At 37.6% G+C, this 18,778-nt stretch overlaps 1 pseudogene; it reads right to left on the bottom strand.

Moving 5' to 3' along the window:
* Window positions 1–11,518: 11,518 nt before the first annotated feature.
* Window positions 11,519–11,813, bottom strand: LOC125417690 (large ribosomal subunit protein eL37-like; annotated as a pseudogene).
* Window positions 11,814–18,778: the final 6,965 nt, after the last annotated feature.

Raw genomic sequence — 18,778 nt, forward strand, 5'->3', positions numbered from 1 at the left:
ACCTGTGGATCAAGAAGCATAGGACACATTTATCTTTTCTTCTTTTTCTCTCCTGAATTCTTTTTCCTGTTAACACTCACACATTTTGAAGAAATAAAAAAGCAGAACAAATGCAAATGTGAAAAAACGTTGGCAAATAATTATAGTAGTTCTTGAAATACCCAGGAAGGCTGGGTGAAAACTCAGAATGCTTATGCATGAAGGAGAGAGGCAGTGCTGCTAATTTTAGATTCCAAAGACTCTTCTCTTGCCCCAGCCTCCTAACCTTAGTAAAGCTATGGTCCCAGCAGGCAAGTCAAATACAAGCAACTCACAGGCAGATGAAATAAATGAGGAGAAATGAGGTCATTGGTTTGGACTTTGGAGGGCAGCAATATTCTAAATTCCTATTCTAAATTCCCTATCATTCTATTCTTCAGGCAGAGATATCAAAAATGAGCAAGATATACAAGCAAGAAAAATTAACAGTTTTTGAACAGAAGGATAACTGGGAAAATGAATGAATGCTGTTTAGAAAGTCCTGCGCTGCTCTTCTGTTTTGCTGGTGACCTATGTTCATCCTCAAAGTTGTTAAGACGCTAAAGGACTATTTTCTGACACAAGTGTCTGGCTTTGCTGGAGATATGCCCATCCTTTTCTATGTCTTTGTCCCTGATGCCATACAAATTTGGGTTCAGTAATTTTTCACGTCTCAACTTGTCTATTCATTACCACCTCATTTCCCAATTCTTTATTTCCTTCTTTCTCAATGCTATTGCTAGTGTGTGTGTGTGTTTGGGTGTGTGTACATGGGTGTGCACAACTCCAGAATATATCATTATAGGGATTTTCATGAGTGTATGTATATTCAATTTGAAAAAGTATTACTTTGCTGTAGATTTCATTCATTTTGATTGATTGATCTTTTAAAGATATTACTTTAAGAGAATACTACTCATGTGTCTTCGTCTTGTTTCTCCTACTGTACTTGAGAATGACACCCACATGCATCTGTAAGTAGCAAATCAAGTGAGCAGAGAAAGAAAGATAGGTGGGATCTTATTGTAAGACATGAAATGTATGTTGGTGTTTTCTTGGGGTGAATCAAGTAAAAAGGCTTGGTCCTCTGTCCTCCTATAACCAACTGGGCTTCTCCAGTAGCTAACTCCCACAATCATGGACTGCACTTGCTTTGTGCTAACAAGAGTTGGATATCTACTGAGACATCCAACAGCATAGATTCAGGTTATGGGGGAGTGGCCTTTATTCTTTATACTGTGCCACAATCAGATGCCCCCGCCCCAACTTCTAGACTCTAGAGTGGTTACTGTTTCTATAAACTTGCCATGTCAAACCATCATGGTTGACAATGTCAGTCTCTTCCAAAAGCATATGAGAACTGCAGTCTTGGATCATTATTCTAACATATTTTCCTCTTCATATTTTATCTTCTAGTCAATATGATGGCATTGTGTTCTGTCTTCTGGATTCGTATCAGAGGATGGTCATTCTCTGAGACAACAGTACTGTCCCCCAGCTCCTTGGACTTCTAGTGATGTTAGTACATAGAGTTCCAAAGGTGTAATCTCTATCACTATAACACCGTAGGAACTTACTGATTGTAGTGCAAAAGACCCAGAGTAGATATTAGGTGATTTGTACAGAAACTTTGATAGTGTGGATAATCTGGGTAAAACTAGAATTTATGATGATGTCCACTAGGTGGCAATATGGAGGGATGGAGCATGGGTGGTACAAGATCATGTCAAGCACCCGGCATTAAACAACTGACATGCTGTGACTGCAGAGGCAAGATGATCTATTTTGTTTTGATGAAAATGGCCTACAGATAGTCATAAATTTATGAATATTAACAGTGTGTTGCTTTTCCTTATGGTAGGATATTTGAAATTGATCAGAAATGGCACATTTGATAAAAATAGACAGGGAGAGATGTGCAGAATGCCCTAATAGGATCAAGTGATATCTAGATGAGATGAAATGGTCACATGTGCTCCTTAGGCAAGAAAAGGTTATCTTATGAGAGATTATTCCAAACCTTCATCTACTATACTTATGATACTAAGGTACACCTGAGTCTTTAAATATATTTTCTGATAAGATTGCACATGCAGATCAGTTCTGCCAAAAATATTTCTCTGAGTCCCATATATCCCAAGAGCAGTCTTGTTCATATGTATCTCTTTATGAAATCCTGGGAGAGTCTGTCTGGTACCTACTCAAGGAGAAAGATTGCTAAATTGTAGCATATGCATAAACATATTTCATTTCCCTAAGTACTGCCAGATGGCTTTCTGCAAAGCTGCATCACTCTTTTTCCATTAGCACAACTTGTGGTTCTTATTTTTCCCCATTCTCAATGCTGAGGTTTGGGTCTTGACTGATCCGCAGAGGTGCATGTGTTAAAGGGTTAGTCCCTAGAGGAGTTCTACAAGGACATAGTGGAACCTTGAAATAGCGGGGCTACAGGGAGCCCTCTCCATTGAAGGGTATTATAGGGCTCTCATGTCTTCTTCTCCTTGTCTCTCTTTTGTTTCCTGGCTGTTAGGTAAGTGACACAGCTTTGCACTTCTCTATGTCACCCAGCCTTAGGGCCAAAGCAATGACTGATTCAATTACAGAGTGAAGCATGCAGAACTGTGAGACCAAACAACATTTTGGTTTTTTTAATCCCCCAGATTTGATTATGATATAATAATAATTTGACTAATAGATTTCAATTCTAATTTGGTTCTGCTACAGCGATAGAAGGCAAAAAGAAAATATTCTATCTTCCCTTGTGCCCTGAAATATCTTTCAGCAGCATCTTGTCTTTCTGCTTCTTTGTTGTTATTCTTTGCTTACTTACACAAAGTCTCTATTATGTAGCCTAGCTGAGCACGGACTCCTTACATATTAGGCTAAACTCAAAGTCAGAGTTTCAACTATCTCTGCCCAATGAAGTTTTTTTTTCCTAAATGAGGATAAGCTTACATTTTTGATCTTGCTGCTTCTACTTGATTCGTGCTAGAATTATAGGCAGGTGATGCCATTCTGGTTTATGTGGGACTAAGGATTTAACCTAATACCTTTTTATGCAACACAAGCAATCGACTGACTGAGATATGTCCATAGTTGTGTCCTTTACTGAATAAAGTTATTTTATATATTTTTGAGATACTATCTCATATATCCCAGGCTGCCATAAACTCACTAAAGAGCCAAGAATGTTGTCAAACTCCAGAACATTTTGCCTCTACCTACCAAATTCTGGAATTATAGACATGTACCACTGTGTGCAGTTTATGTGATGCTGGGGATTGTACCCACAGCTTCATGCATGCCTGACAAGGACAGGATCGACTGAGCTATACCCAGCCCCTGAATAGAAATTCTTAAATTACATGCAACCTGTTATTAGAACTTGTATACATAAACACTACGCTACTAGATTCACGCTGTGTTTGTCTCCAGATATTCGTCATTGCTGTTTCTGCTACAGCAAAAACAAATGAACAAACAAAAAACTCCAAACAAATAAACAAATAAAAAAATCAAGCAAACAACAACCCCTCTGAACAAACAGGAATGGTAGTCTTAGTTAGGGTTTCTATTGCTGTCAAGAGACACCATGGCCATGGCTATTCTTATAAAGGAAAATGTTTAATTGGGACAAGTTTACAGGTTTCAGACAATTAGTCCATATTGTCATGGTGGGAAGCACGGCAGTACATAAGCAGGCATGGTGATAGGGAAGAAGCTGGGAGTTTTATATCTGGATCAGCAGGCAGCAGAAATAGAGAGTGAGCCACTGGTCCTGACTTGAGCTTCTGAGACCTCAAAGCCATCTCCAGTGACATACTTCCTCCAACAGGCCATACCTATGCCACTAAGCCACACCTCCTACAAGTGGCACTCCCTATGAGCCTATGGAGGCCATTTTCATCCAAATCACCATCTTACTCAACTAAGGATTCTAATTAGAAATCTTGTTATTAATTTAATTCGTTCAATCACAACTTTATATATGCAGTATATAATGCATTCTGATTATTCTTATACTCACCAGTTCTTACACCCCTCCTATTCTAGTCACTCTCCTTTGGTCCTAGATATTATGAATGTCTGTATTCTGCAAAGAACAAATAGCCACAAATCACTAGAAGGTCATCAGCACTGAGTGATACACAAGTTCATTTTACTCAGACAATGACAATTGTCTTGGGTTTTCTCAGTTGGGAGCCAATTCTTTGTAAGTTTTCAGGCCCTTACTGTTTTAGGTGAAGACAGCTTCCTTCTGGACTATGGTTTCCAGGGTAGTTGTCTACTTGATAATCTTGAAAGACAAAGTCTTCCCTTCAGGAAGCACACTTACTGCCCATGAAATAAAACTGAGGGAACCTAAACTCTGGGCTCTTTCCCTGCAGGAAAACTCACCAGGACAATGGTATCACTAGACTTTCCTCGGACTGGTCTGAAAGGATTGGGGACAGAAGAGCTGATACAATTTAGGGCATCATCATGATGTGTTTCTACCTAAAAGTGCCTTTAATTTTTATTAATATGTTTGTTGTATGTATGAATGGTTGTGTGTGCATTTGCATGTCTACTGCAGCATCATGTAAGATTCACGTCTTTCTTTTCATCACATGTGTTCCAGGGACTGAACCCGGGTAGTCGGGCTTGGTCACAGCTCCAATTCCACTGAGCCATCTTGCTGGTCCTAAAAATATCTTGTCTTCTGTCAATGCTCATATAACTGTGGAAGGTGAATTTGCTGGCATTTTACATGTAAATCGGTCATATGCCCTACAGTGCTTTCATCCTTCTGAGTGCTCATGTGCCATTACACCATTGTGCGTCTGTTCCTATGGTCCAACAACATCCTTTCCAACTGTCTTCTGAATTCTCATTAACTTATAACCTTAAGTAATTATGTGCCTAGTATTCATTGCGCCACAGTCCCTTGAATTTTCTTGTATCCACGGGAACTAAAACTCAAGACTTTCAAAGCAGAACTAGTAATATTTATTCTCCAAATCTCCTTCTGTGGCCTCTTGATTTGGCATCTACAACATCTACATATTGCCTCAAGCCAGATACTAGTATAGCACCTTTAATTAATCATGAAGTCCTGTTTAATCTAGCCCATAAATCTTTTGATGCAAACTGATTTCCTCTATCACCATGTTTCCACCCTAGTCTAAAAACTATCACCTTTCTCCCATATTATTATTACCCTTTACTAAATGAGGCTTTTCCTTCTCTTCCTGTTTTCTGCCAAACCATTTTCTAGTCTAGCCAACATGACCTATTCAAGATGAAAAATCTATTCATTTAATCTTTTTATCTACAAACCATTGAATAGTCTCCTTCTGTACTATTAAAAAGGTTCTGTGGCCTTGGTGAAACCAGTAAGGCTGTATACAGTTTTCTGGCTAACCTCATTCTATGCTCCTCTGGCCCCGTCCCATGCGTCTACTCTAGAACAATGTTCTTTGTTCCTCCTTAGAATCTAGACAAATGTTCTTCATTCTGCATCACATGCTCTTTTCTCTCTAACGAATTTTTCTTCCTTTTCAGGTTTTAGGGGTTTGTTTTCTCTTTAGTTAGGAATCAGGGCTTGTTTTCTTTTTCTTTCCTTTCCTTCTTCCTCCTTCTGAACTCTGTGGCTTGTAGATTCTTAAATTGTCATTAAAAAAAAAAATCCAGAGTGACCATATGCAAATGACAGCTGAAGAGTCTAGAATTTAAAACTACACACTACATGGAGAAAGACTGACACCCAGTCTTCCAAGATGACCCCAGTCTTTATTATATCCATTATTTAAATGATACATACTTCTGATATCCCAGCCTTGTTGAGATACCTAAGTCTAAGGTGTCAGCTGACATTACAGGGAAGGAAAACCACCCAACCAAGAAGTCAACAAAGAGTCATGAAAGATAACTGATAATCACTTTCTTCAGTCACTAACTCGGATTTATTTATAAAGTAGACACAGAGTTACCTTGTCAGAGGGAGAAATATTCCAGCAACAGTTGAAGTGGTCTGTCATCCCATGGAGAGGGACTTTGGCAAAACCACGCTCCCCTCTATAAAGCAAGAGACTCCTCTGATGAGACTAACAGAATTTACCTTTTCAAGGTGGAAGTAGTCCAAGTCGTCCTTAAACCCTAGGATACAGGGTAGTGATGCCAGGGCTTGAGAGTCATAGTGAAAGTTCAGTTGTAGGGTCTGCTTTTAGCAAGTCAGATGTGCAGAGACTACTAGTCAGGTAAGATTTGGGAAGTGAAAGATTCTTCTCTTGGGCCTAACTATCACAACTACTACTTGGTTAAGGACAGTGAGGTTGACATCAGGGAACTTTCAAGAAGTAAATGACTGCTTCACAGCAGAAACAGGGAATATATATGTAAAATTAGGAAAGTCCCCAGAGAACTTCAATGATTCCAAGCCCATAGGGGTTTTTAATATGTAGAAACACATTGGTCATTTTGCCTGCATTAGCAGTATAATTTGAAAAAGAAAAACAAGATTCAGTTATGTTTTTATTAGGAATAATTGAGACAAATAATTCAATGTACAGTTTCAAGAGAAATTCTGTTGGTGAAAAGAGAATCAGATGTAGAAGTTGAGTCCTGAGCCAAGTACTGAGTAGCTCTTGGGTGTAATATAGCTTAGCTCTTGGGGCTAAGTTTCAGATATTAAAGAAGAGAGGAGATAGAATACTGAATGGTGAGGAAGTGGTTTGTGATTACAAAAGTATAAGGATATACAAACTGAAAGGAAGCTGAATGGTAGAAAACAACCAAAAACCAACTGAAGAACAATGATTATCAATGCAAACAGGCCTAACATCAAGTCTAGCTCAGTGGCAGGGTATGGAAAGAAGAGACTTTACTATACATGTCTGTTTCTGAATCTTTTCTTCCCTGTTGCTCTGCACATAATAATCAATTAAAGGTATACCCTTAACCCAAGATTACAAGCTGTCTATTTAGACTCAGAACATGATTCATTTGTAAGCAAAGAGATCACTAGATACATGTCATGTGATCTACTAGCTTTCTTGTTACATACTTGAAGGATAAACTCATGAAAACAATGGGAAGTATTTCAAGTTCTATTTCAAATTCATAACTGCAAGAATATCACAGCTACCTAAGAAAGAAGACTATAGAGTTAATGAATGACTTTATTCTTCAAGAGTCTCCTACACTGTCAATGTTACGACTCTAGTAGTTTTAGAATGAATTTGGTGAAGATCGAATGAGTTAGTGTGTAAAGTTCTATTGTCCACTGTACTGACTCTGTGGTGCCAAGTGGGTTTTAATGAGGAAATAAAAGCAAGTATTTATTGAGTACTTCCGGTGTGACTGTATGATAATAAAGACATGGAAAAAAGGAAGATTTCAACGGCTCTGCTAAGTGAAGTATTACAGATATAGTAATCTATAGTTTCATCGGTTTGGTAAATAATCATCACAACTGGGCTGGAAAAGATCCTCTTTTTGTCAGATCTTTCACATGAAACAGTATTGACTGAATTCATGTGTCTGCCACAGAATGAGGAAAACAAACACCCCGAGATTACAGCATTATGGAAGATGTTAAATCTCCTAGATTTTTCTAAAACAGGAATATCCTATTTAAATAAAGCAAATATTTAGCCTCCAAGTTAAGCACTTAAACACAGCCCTAATGCATAAATTAATTTTAACTTCGTTTTAGACATCATTAAAGCGATCAGCTATAAACTGGCACCCATACATTTTGGGAGGCTTGCTTATAGAGACAATTAACTGTTAAATAAATAGTAGCTACCGTAAACTCTTATTCTGAATCCAGGCATACAGAACTCTTTTATTTTTATTTCCAGAGTTTGCCTGGGCAGGAAATGCTTTTACCCCCTTTCATATGGAAATTATTTCCACAATATGCACCATCAATATTCATCAAGTATCACACCAATTAACAAACCGTGAATAATCTGGAACAAAAATTTAATGCATGAAAACCCACAAACATCTAGGTGGCTGTTAATAAGGCTATGTTTGAGGTAATCACAGACAAATTTAATTTTAAATATGCTTCCCTTAAGGAAGGAGTATCAATGTTAATTTAAGAATTTAATTTGTGTGGTGTTTTAATAAAATCTCTTTCATGAAATCTTTGTGGAAACATCACGGAGTAACTTTGCTTACCAACTCAACATTTAATTTGCTTTTGCATGATGAGACTGTGCTACAATTTTTATAGTTACATAACTCAATTGTCTCTTATGGGTTTATACAGTGATTAATTTTTAAGGCATAGATCTGTTTTAATTGACAACTGACTTTCCAGTCTTTCTGGGATATTTATGTATGTATTTTCATGGTTGTATGCAGGGGCTGTAATGTGCATGCCACTGCAACAAGCAAGTGGTAGAGGTCAGAGGATAACTGGCAGGAGTGGGTTCTCTCCTTCTACACAGAAAGTCTCTGGACTTAAGTTTAGGTCATCAGCCTTGGCAGGCATCACGTTTACCTGCAGAGACTCTCTGGTCCTCCTTACTGTTCTAAATTGGTGACTGTAAATCCTAGGAAGAGCCCCTTTTTCTTTTTTAAACATCACAGAGATACCTGGACTGAATTTTTTGCACTGCTTAGTGTAAGAATTAAATGAAATCCATAAAAAGTTATGGAGAAGAAATTAGAAAGTTAAAAGCTAAAATTAATGACCCTGAAAATAAAGATACTATAGCAAGAATTCTTTAAGAATAAAAGGCTAATCAAAGAGATAAATCCAAGCTGTCACAAATCAGAATCAAATACAGCACAGATAAGGATTATTAGAAATGGAAAAGAAGATTAATTAGTACCAAATCAGGACTTATAAGTGTTGTAAAAGGACACACACACTCACACACACAATAAATGTTTTAAAAAATCATTATTCTCTAATACAAAACATTAAATTACATTATTCTTGGCCCATGTCACATTTTAGTCATTTCTATCAAAAGTTCAAAAATAACATTTTTAATGTTATATATGCACACCAATGCAACAAAATCCAAACAAAACCAACCAATGCAAACCTCATAACTTCATTCCACTTTATACATCTATCAGAGTCCATGAATTAACAAAATCAGGAAATTAAAGTAATTACCACCAATACTCATTTGGACATATAATCAGCTCTTTCTAAAATTTTGTTAGTGTACCTAGAACATTAATCCATTTGCTCTTATTAAATTAATGTTTATTTCTACCATTATAACAAATCGTTCCTATTTTGTTTATTTCTTAGTCTTACTTTCTTGAACTTACTTTTTATATATTAAATTTATTTCTCATTTAGTTTTTGCTGTTGTGTTTTCCTTTGTTTGTTTGTTTTTTTATTTCTTCAGCATATTGTGCATTATGAAGTCTCGTTCACTTTACTTCTCAGAACGGTCTCGCAGGTCCTGGCGTTGGCTCATAGGTGCTGATGTCACGCCCAGACTGCCGACTTCCCCTCTCCTGGGAAGGGAATACATATTTTCTACCACACGACAAAAAACGTTTCCGTTTCTCTCCCTACTCATGCTTGGAAAGTTATAGACTATGGTTTTGAGCAATTTTAAGATATTTGAGAAGGCATTATGAGTCTCTTCACTTCTAACTGGTGAAGAGCTTCACGGCTGCATTGACTCCCTGGTATTTCAAGTTTTTTTTTTCCTCTAAAACTCCATTATTTTGACTGATTGATAAGAATTCTGATTTCCTCACAAATTCTCCAATGTCTTTCTTTGCCATTCTTTAATACCTTGATTTTTGTTTCTTTTTCTTTTATTTTTAATCTTGACTGGGATTGATTACAACTCTAGTATTTGAAGATTCACAACTGTCTCCCTACCAGGTAAACACTTAGCACTTATATTTCTGCCTCTGCTTTGTTTCTATTTTCCTTTAAGTTTGCGTCTAGAGTACTGCTTTGATATTTAACACTTTTTATTGTTACCTTACCCTTAAATTCTTTTTTATTATTTATACATCTGTTTTCCTAGATTTTAAGATATGTACTTTCTCTTTTTTGAAAATTCCAGACATTTAGTAATATGTATTGATCATATAAATTCATCACTAATTTTCTCCGACTCCCCATATTGACCCCAAACCCATCTTTCTCCCAAAATCATGCCCCCTTTCATTGTTGTTGAACTTTTCTTTAAGTTATAATCTTCAATTTATTATTTTTTGATGTTTCTATCTCCTTTTATTTAATTCAACAGCAAACAATTTTTATTAGATCCTGAACACTTTCTTTGATTCCTTTATAAAGAATTTTCATGAGACTGGTGAGGTGATTTAGTAATAAGGAACTTGTCACCAATGATAGTGACCTGAATTCTGTTTCTGGTTCCCACTTGGTAGACAGAGAGGAGCCATTCCTACATGATATCTTCTGACCTCCACCCTGGAATGTGAAGTCCACACACATACACCTTGGCATATAAGTATAAAAAATATTCTATATTTTATAGGTTCTAATTTTAAAAGTAATATTGTAAGTCTTTCTTTTATGCCTTTATATAAATATGCTTTTTAAAATATTCTGTTTCTGGGGCATTTGGGGAACTTCTAAGTACATTCTATATGACCCTTTTATTCTCTTTTATACTTTCTGTTTACAAGGAATGTGCTAAATATTGCAAAACTTTGGTAGTTAAATTTATTAATTAATTGGTATTATTAATATTTTTTCATAGCAATTCAACTCAACTGAGATTTTTCTTCTGAGAACATGTTTAAGTTATTATATTTCATCCATGTCTCAGAAGAGTATTAGCTGAGTTCACTTTGAAGTAATTTTTCATTGGATACCAGTTTGTTCTTACTCTTTAATTGTTAATTTTTTTGTGTGTGTGTATGTGTGTGTGTGTATGAATTTATCTCAAATGATTTTGCTTAGATTGCTTCTGCATACCAGATCTTTATCAGCTAACATCCAGAGAGAATGACAGGTATGAACTTAATGATCCTCTTCCCTAGCTTGGCTTTTAGGTCATCCACATGTCTTGTGTGGTACTTTATCATCTGTGGACTTCACAGTATAATTCCCTGATCAATCTAAAATTCTTGAGTTTGAATAAATCAATAGTTTATTGTCCAACTTACTTTTAGCTGGATGATTGTCATAAGGCTCCCTCCAGATCCTGTTCTAGTGCCGAGTTTTGAGCTTCCTGAAAAATTCACCGAACTCTTTGCAAATCCAGGTTTGAATTCTAATTTCCTTTAGTCTGGTTTTTCTGTGTTTCCAATCTCATTTCATTTCTATGTCTTAGAAAGTCTCCTGAAACTTTTATTCACTGTTCTTTTTATTTGTATTAATTGGTTTAGTAATATTGCTTTTTCTTCAGTTTAGCTATTACCTTACTGTTTCGTTTCTTTTCTTTTCTTCTCTTCTCTTCTCTTCTCTTCTCTTCTCTTCTCTTCTCTTCTCTTTTCTTTTCTTTTCTTTTCTTTTCGGAAACCAGAACATTTATTTTATGACAGATTAAAATCCTCAAGATGAACTGGATGCTGCAGCAGCTGCCCTCTTGGGTTTAGGGCTTGTCCCTTCATGGAATCCATGTCTAAATCTTCGGTAGACAATTTTTAGGTGCCTCATTTGCCCGGTCCTGGTAGTGTTTCGTCTCTTAGCCTTGGTACTCCAGTTATACTTTCTCTTGCGCTTGGCAAGGTAGTCGCATTTGTCACAGGTAGACTTCTTGAAGGTGGTAGGCCTTAGAGCCACAGCGGCGGCACAATGTGTGCGTCTTGTTATGACGCTTTCCGAAGGATAACGTTCCTTTTTTCATCTTGCTTCTGCAGCTGAGGCCAAAGAGACCAGAAGATAAAGCACTTCCGCTACTTCCTGTGGATAAGCTTTGCCTGGTGAACTTACCTTACTGTTTCAAATTGAGGTTGAATAGAAGTTTGGTGGGAGGGGAAATGAAATAGTAATGTTCACAATTGTTCTCTTCCCATTTTCTGACACATTTATCTCAGTTGTTTAAATGTAATTATTAAATGTTATGACTTAATATTTTCTTTAAATGTGGCTGCACTTTGGTTTAAACATTCTTAATGAGAATTTTTTTTTTTTTTTTGGTTTTTCAAGATATGGTGTTTCTGTGTATCTCTGGCTGTCCTGGAACTCACTCTGTAGATCAGGCTGGCCTTGAACTTACAGAGATCTGCCTGCCTCTGCCTTCCTGAGAGCTGGAATTAAAGGCATGCACCACCACCATCGGGGTTTAAACATTCTCTACCTCTTGATAACCATTCTATTACTATAATTAATGTCAGGTTGGTTGTATATAGAAATATACATGTATACATTTTCATACACATTTCCTTAGAGTTTTCTGAAAATAAAATTATTATCTAATCATTTAGTTTAAAATAAACCAACTATAACTGTATTTTATTGCTTTGGAAGCCAGTAGACATTATACCCAAGGTTCAAGGGAATGTGTGATGTGCCCAGATGTCAGAGATATGCAGGAGGCTTAGCTTTAGGTGCTACCATTGTCAGCCTATGCAGAATGCTTATTAAGAATAAATACACTTGTCAGCAGATTAAGTCTCAGTAAGTTTCACACGAAAGAAAAAAAACAACACTTCTGCCAGATGTTTCAAAAAACAGTGCATGTGCTATATTTAAGTAGCAACTCAAAGGTGATATTATCACCTCTATTTTTATGTTTCTACTTAAGTTGTCTTTGTTTCTGTAGTTGGCAAAATTTATAATTGTATATCTGTATCTGTTGATCTATATAATCTCTCTATCTCTTATTTATCATCTATGTATATATATTTATTTATCTGTAGGAAGAAGGAAGGAGAAATATTACTTATATACACGTCATATTCATATTTTGAAATCCTAGCATGAAATGAAACAGTAATAGAATTTGAACCTTTGAGAAGTCACTAAGTCTCAACGAAGTCGTGAAAATGGGCCCTAGAGAATGGCCTTTCTCTGAATATATGAGAGGTCTTTCAGTATTTGTGTTGCTTTCATTGGTTGAATAAAGAAACTGTCTTGGCATTTTGATAGGGCCAAGCACTTAGGTGGGCAGAGTGGACAGAACAGAATTCTGGGAGGAAGAAGGCAGTAAGGCAGATGCCATGAAGCTTTGGCTGGAGACGGACATAAGTTTGAATCTTGCCGGTAAGCCACAGTCACAAGGTGATAAACAGATTATTAGAAATGGGTTAGATCAAGATGTGAGAGTTAGTCAATAAGAGGGTGGAGCTAATGGGTCAGGCAGTGTTTTAATTAATACAATTTCTGTGTGATTATTTCAGGGGTTAAACTAGCCAGGTGGCTGGACACAGTCCGCTCCTCCATATTATACACACAGCAAAAACACAACCAAGTACAGGCAAAGTCAATGTTCTGTTCAGAACCAAATCTCTATGACATGCTCTTGGCTTTCCATTCTGTAAAAATGAAGCTCTGCTTAATAAACCTTTTGTCTATAGCTTATTGTTAAAGTAGCCTAATAAGACTAATGCACTGCACAGTATACACAGAAAGATATATACAATTCTTGTCTGACTCAGAGTAACAAGCCTTGTTTACATAAAAGCTAACATTTTTTCTTAGTGAAAAGAGGGTTTTTTTCCACAAAATATAGCCTGATTATAGTTTCTCCTGTATTACTTCCTGCTTTTTCCTACTTCCCCTTTCATCTGAATCCCCCTTCTTTCTGTCTTCCATTAGAAAGTGAACAGGGTTCTATGAGATAATGATAAAATAAAATATAATAAGACAAAATGCCAAACATATAAGAATTGGACAAAACAAACAAACAGAAGGAAGGAAGGAAGGAAGGAAGGAAGGAAGGAAGGAAGGAAGGAAGGAGGGAAGGAAGGAAGGAAGGAAGGAAGAAGGAAAAAGCATAATAGAAGGTACAAGAAACAGAGGTTCATTCCTTTACACACTCAGGCATCCCATTAAAACACTAAACAGGAAGTCATAATATATTTCAAAGGGCCTCTAGGGTAAGAAGAAGAAATATATGTGTGTGTATATATGCATATACATATATGTATATATGATTAAACATAAGTTAAAATTAAAAGAAGAATAAGGAGAAGGAGGAGGTAGAGAAGAAGAGCCCTCCCAAATATTATGAGATACAGAAGCTCCAAAGATGTCTTTCAGTTCATTTTGTGTTGGCCAACTACTGCTGGGCACATAGCTTATACTGAAGAGTGGTTTGTTTCCCTGGTGAGACTCCCTGGGAGGAAATTACATTTTCATTTAAAAGTGTTTATCAATTGAAGATTGCTTCTGACTTAGGAATGGGAGCAGTGTCCACTTCTTTCAGCACTAGGACTTTAACTGGTGTGGACCCACGCGGGCCATGTGCATACAGCTCTAGTCTCTGTGGGTTCATATATGCACCAATCATGCTGATTTAGAGGGCTTTGTTTTCCTGGTGTCTTCCATTCTCTCTGGCTCTTCTTTCTGCCTCCTCTTCCTTGGGGTTTACTGAGCCCTGAAGGGGAGAATTTGATGGACACATCCTTTTTAGAGCCAAGTGTTCTGATATTTCTCACTCTCTGCATAATGTCTGGATGTGGATCTCTGTATTTATTTCCATATGCTGCTAAAGGAAGTTTCTCTGATCATAGATAAGAAAGACACTGACCTATGAGTATAGCAGAACACCATTAGGAGTTACTTTATTGCTAGATATTTTTTTTAGAACAGAAGTATTTTGTTTTACCCTGCGTTTCTGGGCTCTTTAGTTTTAGGTTCTTGGTCATCCATGGGTGATCTTGGGTAACAGTTTCATCTTGTGGAATTGGCCTTAAATTAAATCAGATATTAGTAGGTTTTTACAAGACTTGTGTCACCATTGCACTAGCATACCTTGTAGGCAGGGCATCGATGTTGATTCAAAGGTTTGCAGCTATGTTGGTGTTTATATTTATCCTTTAGTAGCATGCATCCTTGCGTCAAAGACTCTAGAAAAGGGAGAAGGCTCTATGTAGCTACCATCTTGACTTTTCAATGTTCAATAAATTATGTAAGTACTGTCTTCAGCAATAGGTCCTTGCTTTTAGCCTGAGTTTTTTTAAGGGTTCTTATAGGACACCTTTTACCAGCAACTCAACTAAATGTAGCCCATTCCCGGGATTAGAACTTCATTTGGTAACAAGATATGGCCAGTTGGGACTCTGTCTCTTCCATTATTCATGAACACACACACACACACACACACACACACACACGTATGTATGTATGTATTAGGAAATTTCTAGTGTATTAGGTCCTACACTACCCCCAAGAGAGTCCTTAATTTTAGTTGATCCTCCCTCTTGCCAGTATTTTCCTTCTCTCTTCCCACCTGATCCTCCCATTCCACCTCGGCCCACCCATCTATGACCATTCTATTTCCTTTTCCTAACAAGCTCTATCTGTTCTCCCTACTCCCTTACTCTACACCTGACTTTTGTGGTTCTACAGACTTTTTGTTGGTTATTGTTGAGTTAACAGCTAAAATTCACATACATGAAAACACCATATTTTTCTTTCTGGGCAAGGGATACTTCAATCGGTATGGTTTTTTTCAGTTATCCATGAAGCTCATGATTTCATTTTTTATGGCTGTGTAGTATTCTACTGTATAAATGTACCATATTTTATTTATTTATTCTTTCATTGAGGAATATGTAGGTTGTTTCCAATTTCTGGCTACTATGAATAAAACAGAAGTGAACATAATTAATTAAGTGCTTCTATGGTAGGAAGAAGCATATTTTGGGTATATGCCCATGAATAATATAGCTGGATCTTAATGTAGATTGATTCCCACATTCCTAAGAATCTGTCACACGGATTTCCATATTTACTGTACAAGTTTGCACTCTCACCAGCCAAGTATGAGTGTTTGTCTTACTCCATATCTTCACCAGTATGAACTATCAATTGTGTTATTGGTCTTAGCAATTCTGATGGATATAAAATGAAATATCAAAGTAATTTTAATTTGCAATTCCCTGATGATTAAGGATGTTGAACATTTCTTTAAGTGTTTCTTTTTTTTTTTTCTTTTAGTAATTTTATTAAATTATAAAAAGTTTCCATTTACGCCCCTCCTCCCAACGCCCTCCCACTCCCCCCCTCCCTCTCCTCCTCCCTCTTTGTCCCCAAGGGAAGTCAGGGTCTCCTGCCCTGTGGGAAGTCCAAGTTCCTCCCCCCTCACTCCAGGTCCAGGAAGGTGAGCATCCAAACAGACTGGATCCCAAAAATCCAGTATATGCAGAGGAAAACAGTCCCAGTGTCATTGTCAATGGCTTCTCAGTAAGACTGCAGGCCAGCCACGTTCAGAAAATCCAACCACATTCAGAGAATCTGGTTGGATCACATGCTCTTTCAGTCACGGTCCATCTGGCCTTGGTAAACTCTCATTAGATCCGACCCCTTGTATCAGTGGGTGATAGTATCCCTCGCAGTCCTTCGTCATTTTCTTCCTCCTTTTGCTCCTCGTTTGGAACTTGGGGGGCTCAGTTCGGTGCTCCAACGCGGGCCTCCAACTGTATCGTCATCCAACGCCAGGTGAGGGATGTATGGTGATAAGCAAAATATTCATCAGTATGGTCACGGGCCAAGGCTGGTTCAGGCACCCCCTCCTCTGTCCAGAGAACAATCTGGGGATCTCTCCTTGGACCTGGGATCCCATATATAATCAAGTTTCCTGTAAACTCTAATATGACTCCCTTAGTTGAAATATATTCTTCCCTGATCCCACATTCATCCTTCCTCCCTTCCCCCCATCCCGGTCAACCGAGCTTTCTCCATTCCTCCCCTACTCCCTTCTCTCTAACCCTCTCCCCTTCCAACAACCCTCCCACCACCCCCCCCATGCACCCAAGGTTACCTGGGACTCTTGACTATTTCCTACCTCCTGGCGGATAGGTAAATAATCTTCATCAGGTTCGTCTTCTTATTTAGCTTCTCTAGGATCACGAATAATAGGCTCAAAGACCTTTAATTATGGTTAGAATCCACTTATGAGTGAATACATACCGTGTTCCTCTTTTAGGGTCTGGCTTACCTCACTCAGTAAAGCGTTTTCTATGTCCATCCATTTGCATGCAAAATTCAAGATGTCATTATTTTTTACCGCTGAGTAAAACTCTAATGTGTATATGTTCCACACCTTTTTTAACCATTCTTCTATTGAGGGGCACCTAGGCTGTTTCCAGGTTCTGGCTATTACAAATAGTGCTGCTATGAACATAGTTGAACAAACGCTTTTGTAGTATGTTTGGGCATCTCTAGGGTATATTCCCAAGAGAGGAATTGCTGGGTCCTGAGGGAGGTTGACTCCCAGTTTCCTGAGAAACCGCCACACTGATTTCCAAAGTGGCTGCACAAGTTTGCATTCCCACCAACACTGGATGAGTGTTCCCCTCATTCCACATCCCCTCCAGCATAGGCTATCATTGGTGTTTTTAACTTTAGCTATTCTGACAGGTGTAAGATGGTATCTCAAAGTGGTTTTGATTTGCATTTCCCTGATCGCTAAGGAGGTTGAGCATGACCTTAAGTGTCTTCTGGCCATTCGAAGTTCATCTGTTGTGAATTCTCTGTTCAGATCAGTACCCCATTTTTTAATTGGGTTAATTAGAGTTTTAGTGCCTAGTTTCTTGAGTTCTTTGTATATTCTGGAGATCAGACCTTTGTCTGATGAGGGCTTGGTGAAGATCTTCTCCCAGTCAGAAGGCAGCCTTTTTGTCTTACTGACAGTGTCCTTTGCTTTACAGAAGCTTCTCAGTTTCAGTAGATCCCATTTATTCATTGTTTCTCTTATTGTCTGTGCTGCTGGGGTCCTACTTAGGAAGAGGACTCCTGTGCCTATATCTTGTAGACTACTTCCCACTTTCTCTTCTATCAGGTTCAGAGTGGACGGATTAATGTTGATGTCTTTAATCCATTTGGACTTGATTTTTGTGCATGGTGATAGATATGGATCTACTTTCATTTTTTTACAGGTTGACATCCAGTTATGCCAGCACCATTTGTTAAAGATGCTTTCCTTCTTCCATTGTATACCTTTAGCTCCCTTGTCAAAAATTAGGTGCTCATAGGTTTGTGGGTTAATATCCGGGTCTTCTATTCGATTCCAAAGGTCGATTTCTCTGTTCTTATGCCAATACCAAGCTGTTTTCAATACTGTAGCTCTATAATAGAGTTTGAAGTCAGGGATGGTAATGCCTCCTGAAGTTCCTTTATTGTATAAGATTGTTTTGGCTATCCTGGGTTTTTTGTTTTGCCATATAAACTTGATTATTGTTCTCTCAAGGTCTGTGAAGAAGTTTGATGGGATTTTGATGGGGATTGCATTGAATCTATAGATTGCTTTTGGTAGAATTGCCATTTTTACTATGTTGATTCTCCCAATCCAAGAGCAGGGGAGGTCTTTCCATTTTCTGGTATCCTCCTCAATTTCTTTCTTCAAAGACTTAAAGTTTTTGTCAAATAGGTCTTTCACTTCCTTGGTTAGAGTAACCCCAAGATATTTTATGCTATTTGTGGCTATCATGAAAGGTGATGTTTCTCTGATTTCCCTCTCTGCTTCTTTATCCTTTGTGTATAGGAAGGCCACTGATTTTTTGGAGTTGATCTTGTATCCTGCCACGTTACTAAAGGTGTTTATCAGCTGTAGGAGTTCTTTGATAGAGTTTTTGGGGTCACTTATGTAAACTATCATATCGTCAGCAAATAACGAAAGTTTGACTTCATCCTTTCCAATTTGAA

Source organism: Myodes glareolus, chromosome 14 (assembly GCF_982192425.1).
Source record: "Myodes glareolus chromosome 14, mMyoGla1.1, whole genome shotgun sequence".
Classification (NCBI taxonomy): domain Eukaryota; kingdom Metazoa; phylum Chordata; class Mammalia; order Rodentia; family Cricetidae; genus Myodes; species Myodes glareolus.